The 6,340-nt window shown below is 44.9% G+C and overlaps 1 long non-coding RNA gene across 1 annotated transcript; it reads left to right on the forward strand.

Annotated features, from left to right (window-relative positions):
- The first annotated feature begins 480 nt into the window (after positions 1-480).
- Positions 481-4,036, forward strand: LOC128817448 (uncharacterized). The gene is made up of 3 exons (XR_008440201.1): positions 481-516; positions 3,534-3,655; positions 3,953-4,036. It is a non-coding gene; the product is annotated as an uncharacterized LOC128817448 (long non-coding RNA).
- Positions 4,037-6,340: the final 2,304 nt, after the last annotated feature.

Here is a 6,340-nt window from a genome sequence, read left to right on the forward strand (position 1 = left end):
TAAAGGATGGCAAATGATGGGATGGGAATTTGGTCCTGCACTCCCAAACCAAACCAAGCCAAACCAAACCAAACCAAAATGAGACATGGGGAAGGAAGAACCAAACATACAAAATAATTTCCCCTGGTTTGGGAAAGGAAACGTGGAAAACTCACAGCCCAGGCTGTGGCTTTGGGGAGAAGAATGCGAGCAGTCACTTTCTCATCCTGTTTCTGTCCTTCCAAGGCTTGTGTGAAAAGGCTGATGCTGAGTCCCAGTCAGCCATAAAATAACAACAACAACTCTGCCCAGTGGCTGGGATTTGCCAATCCTGAGCTTTCCTCACCTACCCCGGGACTGGGAAGGACGGAAGTCTGCAAACCATCCCGGCTCCGAGTGCGGAATCCTCGCCGAATGTGATCTCACCCGCGGGGACAATCTGATGAACGGAGTGTTACTTGTTGTTCCAACACCATGGCAATGTCTCCAGGAGGAATACAAATCACTTGGAGCAGGGCGGCAGAGCCAGCTGAGCAGGTACCAGGAATGTGGGAGTTGCTTATTACTCACCCAGGGGGGAAGAGCTGCTGCTTGTTTTTTTAATTATATTTTTACTCGCCTCTACTCATCACCCCCACGCAGCACCAGCACTTTTTGTAATGAAAATAATAAGATAGAGCCTGATCCAGGGAGTACTGAGCACATCCTGATTTTCCATTGGATGTGTGAACCAGGTGGGACTTTTGTACTGGCAGATCTCCGGCCTCGTCAAATCTCAGTGGGTGCAAATCTGCTGAAGTCAGTGAGGGCTTCTCATCTATCACTTGTTTTATTAATATTGCTCTGTCTGCAAGTCCAGGCTCTCCAAGAACACATCTTTTATTTCATTGCCTCTCATTGAAGGCAACGTGTGAGTGCTGATTTTCCCGGGCTCAGGATCAGCTCCAGCTCTTTCATTGTTGCTTTTTTTCCCTCTCTCTCCAGCTCTCATTTTTTATGGCAGCGTTGGAATTGCTGTCAGGTTTACAGTGCAGTAATAATCACCTCATTATTATTAATAACCATGGCAACAGAATGGAAATTAATCACTCCACTTCTGTTTATCCCCATGGAAACAGAGCCAAAACAAACAAGCCTTATCCACAATGCCCATTCCTAGAAATCAGACATCCTGCAAAATTCCCAACTAAACAAACCAGCAGCTCCAACCGCCTGGGTTAGCCAGTAGCACCTATGGAGAGGGCAAGAATATTCTGTCATGGGTGCTTCCTCAGGTTCAAATTAGCAGGGGACAAATATTTTTTAGGAATTTTGCTTTATTGGTTGGTTTTACTCTCCGGATTTTGTCCCGGTGGCTGAGCGCTGAGACGCAGTGACAGGGATCCTTTTGCTTCCCATAAAAAAAACTGGGCTTCCTAAAAGGATGGAAAGAGAATTTGGATGAGGGTCTGGAGGGATAGGACAGGGCGAATGTTCTTAAGGTGAAGGAGAGCAGGGTTAGTTGGGAGGCTGGGAAGGAATTCCTGGCTGGGAGGGTGGGGAGGGGTTGGGATGGATTTCCCAGAGCAGCTGTGGCTGCCCCTGGATCCCTGGAAGTGCCCAAGGCCAGGCTGGACAGGAGCACCCTGGGACACTGGGGGGTTAAAACCACATCATCTTTAAGGTCCTTTCCCAACCCAAACCATCCCGTGAGTCCACCACAAGTAGGATTAAAATTGTCAGGGATTGGAAGGGATGCTTCAGAGAAATATTCATCGCTGAAGAAACTCGGGAGATAACACTTCTTCCCAGATGCCAAGCACTGAAATAAAGTTCCAGTCCATCAGAGAGGAAAATATTTAGGCAGAAAGTGAATGCAGAGCCAATATTTTCTCTCTGTGCTGTCACCATCTTTGTTTGTAGGAGGAATGGAGGATGTCACACTCACTGCCTATGCACAGAAGTGATTTTTTTCCAAGGAAAATCCCTGTTTCTCCCCAGCCATTCCTCATTCGGATTCAACAGCACAGCAGTCGCTGCCTGTCCCCCTCCCTGCCCTGCCAATTACTGTGTTTTATTTCGGCTGTCACCAACAGATAATCTCAGCTTGCATCTGCTTTTTCCTGCGGCTTAATGACACACCCAGGGGACCACTTCCCAGGCTTTCAAAGGAAAGAATTCCTCCCTCAGACGATCCTTCAATCCCAGTGATTCTGCTGACTCTTATCTGCAGATGCAGCAGCGCAGATTAGAGGTGGTGAGGAAAGATGAGAGAGGCAGGGAAAGTAATGATGATTAAACCCACAACCCTCCCGGGAGCCTCTTTCTTTTGCAGCAGGATCTGCTCAGGCTGAAGCCCTCGGAGTAGCTGAAATCAGCTGCGTGCTGGAAACGTTTATTTTCCATTAAAAAAAAAAAAAAAAAAGAAAAAAAAAAAAGTAGAACTCGACCACGTGGAGCAGGAAAACGAAGTTGCCACGTCTTCCAAAGCCTCGAGAGGTTTTGATGGATCTTCTCGCTGGGCTATGGCGTCTCCTACAACTCTGGAAAATCATAAAATCAGCTTCTTACCTCTCTCTCTCACCTAAAAAATGGGGATAAACCCCCTCTTGTTTTTCTAGATAGCCCTTTAAAAATTATCTACACACTGTGTACATTTTTTGGACGCATTATATTCATTTTGGGATTCTCTTGTTGCCTCGCTGTCCTGTGGATTTGTACAGAGATCCTGAATCCTGTTCAAATGGAGGAATTAAACCTGGAAATGACAGAGGGAACAGAATGCTTTGATATTTAACTGACCTTTTAAGCTTCCCAAAAAGGCAGAGTATAATTAACTGGGATGAATCCCATCTGAACTTCCTCCAGCCAGTCCTCCTGAATCCAATTAAACACAACTTTTCCATGTGGAGGTACAGTTGAGGAGAGATGGATGTTGCTGTTGGGTTTTCTGCCTGTTTTATATGATCCCCTCCCAGAATTAGGATTTTTTAAATCCGGGAGCCACCAGCACTGACAGATCCCTGAAATTCCTGGTCCTGCGTCTCCCAAGCCACCAAACAAGCAGGAATATGCCAAAGGAATCCGCGCATTTGCAGTTCTGCATCATAAAACACTGACGTGGTGTCTCCTGTCTGTAGAAAAAAATCCCAAAATTCCCACGAATAGAGACGTGGGATGTGGTTTGACAGGTCATTTGACTAAAAATTAATACATTAATTGGTGTGGATTGGGAATGCGTGGGCACTCTTTGACATGATCCAATGTTTGAACATGGATATTTGATTTCCATGAGGATGTCCTCCCAAGCCTTTCTCTGTCTCACCTGGGCTGCCTGAAGGTTCCCTTGGATTGTATCTGCCCATCCCAAATGTCTGCAGGAAATTTCAAATGGCAAGAGAAACCCAGTTCGAGATGGCTGATTGACACCCTTAACCACACAGATTATTATTATTATTATTATTATTATTATTATTATTATTATTATTATTATTATTCCAGTCTGATGTGTCTCATCAACAGGACCATAAAATGAGGATTAATTGTCTTTTAACATTCACATCAAGATTTTCCAGAGAGGAGACAGTGAAACTTCCCTACATTTATAAGGGGAGCTCCAAGAGAATTGGAAGGAGACTTTGGAAGAAGGGATGGAGAGAAAGGACACAGGGAATGGCTTCAAGCTGAAAGAGGGAAGGTTTGGATGGGATATTGGGAATTAGGAATTCCTGGCTGGGAGGGTGAGGAGGGGCTGGGATGGAATTCTCAGAGCACCTGGATCTCTGGAAGTGTCCAAGGCCAGGCTGGACACTGGGGCTTGGAGCAGCCTGGGGTGGTGGGAGGTGTCCCTGCCATGGCAGAGGTGGCACTGGGTGAACTTTAAGGTCCCTTCCAGTCCAAACAATCCCATGGTGCTATGAAATAAATCTTTGGGAAGCTTGGAGGAAGAACCCCTCTCTAAAATCCTCTTTTTTACCCCACAGGAAAATAAAAGGAATTACCTGGCAATCCATTCTGGGAAACTCCACCAGTTTTGCCAGTGAAAGCTGTGATTTTGTGTACAAAAAGATTATTAAATTCCAAGGTGAGACAAGCAGGTGCCTGTTCATTTAGGAATTCCCAAATACATTGTTGACCCTACAGCAATGTTCTTACAGTGGGTGTAGCGTGAGATCCACAACAAATTCCATGCCTTAGGGCCTGAATTCTTCCTGAAAACCTCACTAAGCTTTTCCTGGGATAAACAGAACTGTCAGGCAGTGCCTGTGTTATCCCAGCTTCCAAGAGGGAAGATTCCAAATAAGATCATGAGAACAGTAGGGACAGAACAGTGCTGGAGTTGCCTGGGAAGGCTGTGGGAATTCCTTCAGGGGAGAGGTTGGAAAAATCACAGGCAGTTGTATGGCAGAGTGGTTTGTTTCCTCTTGGAAGACTGGATGCTGAGAATTTTGGGCTTTCTGTGCTGCCAGGCACCCCCAAGAGAACACTGCATTGACCTGAGGCCGTGGAGAAGCTTCCAAAATGGAATGACAGAACTGGGATTGTGGGGGTGGAGTTTGGATAGAAGTGTGTGATATCACAGGGTGGGAAACTCAGAGTTTAAGGGTTTAGAATGCAGGAATAGATAGAAAGCAAGATGGAGGTTTTGGGGCGGAGGCTGGTCCTTCTCCTTGTTCTCGTTCTCGTTCTCGTTCTCGTTCTCGTTCTCGTTCTCGTTCTCCTTCTCCTTCTCCTTCTCCTTCTCCTTCTCCTTCTCCTCCTCCTTCTCCATGGGTTTGGGTGATTTTGTGTAATTGGATAAAAAGTCCCCATTGCAGGCACGGGTGGTTGGTTATTGGGTTAAAAGTGAAAATAATTCAGGTGTCATTTCTCAATGGGACAGTTGATCCTTGAAAGGCCTTGCAGAGAGAGAGCTGGGGCTCCATTTTTAGTTTGTTGGAGTGAAGGGCTGCAGAACTCAGGGTTTGTGAGGCTGTGGCAGAGATAAGAACTGATAAACATCTGAGTCCCAACAAGAAATTCCATCTCACACATTTAATCCTGACCTTGGCAGAAAAGAAGATGAAAACTCAACAATTTCCCGGAGATGGAATTTGGTGTTGGTGACCTTACTCCATCTTCCTCATCCCATTTTCCTGTGTTTCTTTGGCAGCTCTCTTTGAAAACTGATGCGCACTGAGCCAGTATTTTGTCCATTAATTCCAATTTACTTCCCTAAAATTGATAATAGCAGTGGGGAGGACACATCTGGAGCTCCCCAGCCCAGGAGAAACATGGAAAAGCTGGAGCAAGTCCAGCAAAGGGCCACAAAAATGATTCAGGGAGCATCTGTCATATGAAAAGAAGCTGGAAAAACTGGGAATCCAGCCTGGAGAAGGGAAAGCTCATGTGCTTCTTTTCAGTGAGAAAAATTAATTATAAAGAAGGAATAAAGGATCTGGAGTAAAATTTTATTCCATCGCGAGCAGTGAGAGGACAAGAGGCATGAACTGGAACACAGAATTCCATCTGAACTTGGAATTTATTTTTTTTCTGGGAATGTGGTTGGACACTGGGCCAGTCTGTCCAGAGAGGTTCTGGAATCTCCATCCCCGGAGATATCAAAACTCAACTGGACACGGCCTTGAACAACCTGCTCTAAGCAGGGGTTTGGGGTTGATAATCCCTTCCAAGAATTCCATAATATTGGGGTTGTGTGCTGAGCAAGGGTGGCTTGGACTTGGAAATTAGAGGGACGTCTAAGTAAATTCTCAGGTTTCTAGACGACCGTAATTCTGTTTGCTAATTCCTGTTTATGTGTGTTCACTGCTCCTCCTAAAATTGGATTTGCTTACAGAAGTCCTGGATTTTACAGATTCCTGTCCCTGTTAACAGAACCACTTCTAATAATTGATAATTTGAAATGTTTTCCGTAAATTATTTGAATGCAACTGGTGTTTTTCCTGTTTAATGTTTAGGATAGCTCAGCTTTGACTTTTTCCCCTTAGCAGAACCTTTCCAGATGCTTGTCTGTCCTTTGTTCCAGGACATTGTTTTTCCTGCTGGGATTTCACTCTGGTTCATCACTTCCCATATTCACGGACAAATATCTTCTATTATTCCTCCTTTTTAATCTCAAACTCTTCCCAGTAAAGCTCCATGGAAAATGCTTCAAAACCCATCACCAGACCTGGATGAATTCAGGAACAAGGAGTATAAAACCTCCAGGAAAACAGAATTATTTGGCTCTGGAATAATCTGGGGTTCTTCAATTGCTGTGTTTGAACAGCACAATTCTCCTTACGATGGGAAAGTCTTGACCTCCCATTTTTTGAATTGAAAATAAATCATCAGGGTTTGCATCCTGGAAGAAAATGAAATTGTAGAGCACTTAAAAAGGTGA

Source organism: Vidua macroura, chromosome 1, assembly GCF_024509145.1.
Source record: "Vidua macroura isolate BioBank_ID:100142 chromosome 1, ASM2450914v1, whole genome shotgun sequence".
Classification (NCBI taxonomy): domain Eukaryota; kingdom Metazoa; phylum Chordata; class Aves; order Passeriformes; family Viduidae; genus Vidua; species Vidua macroura.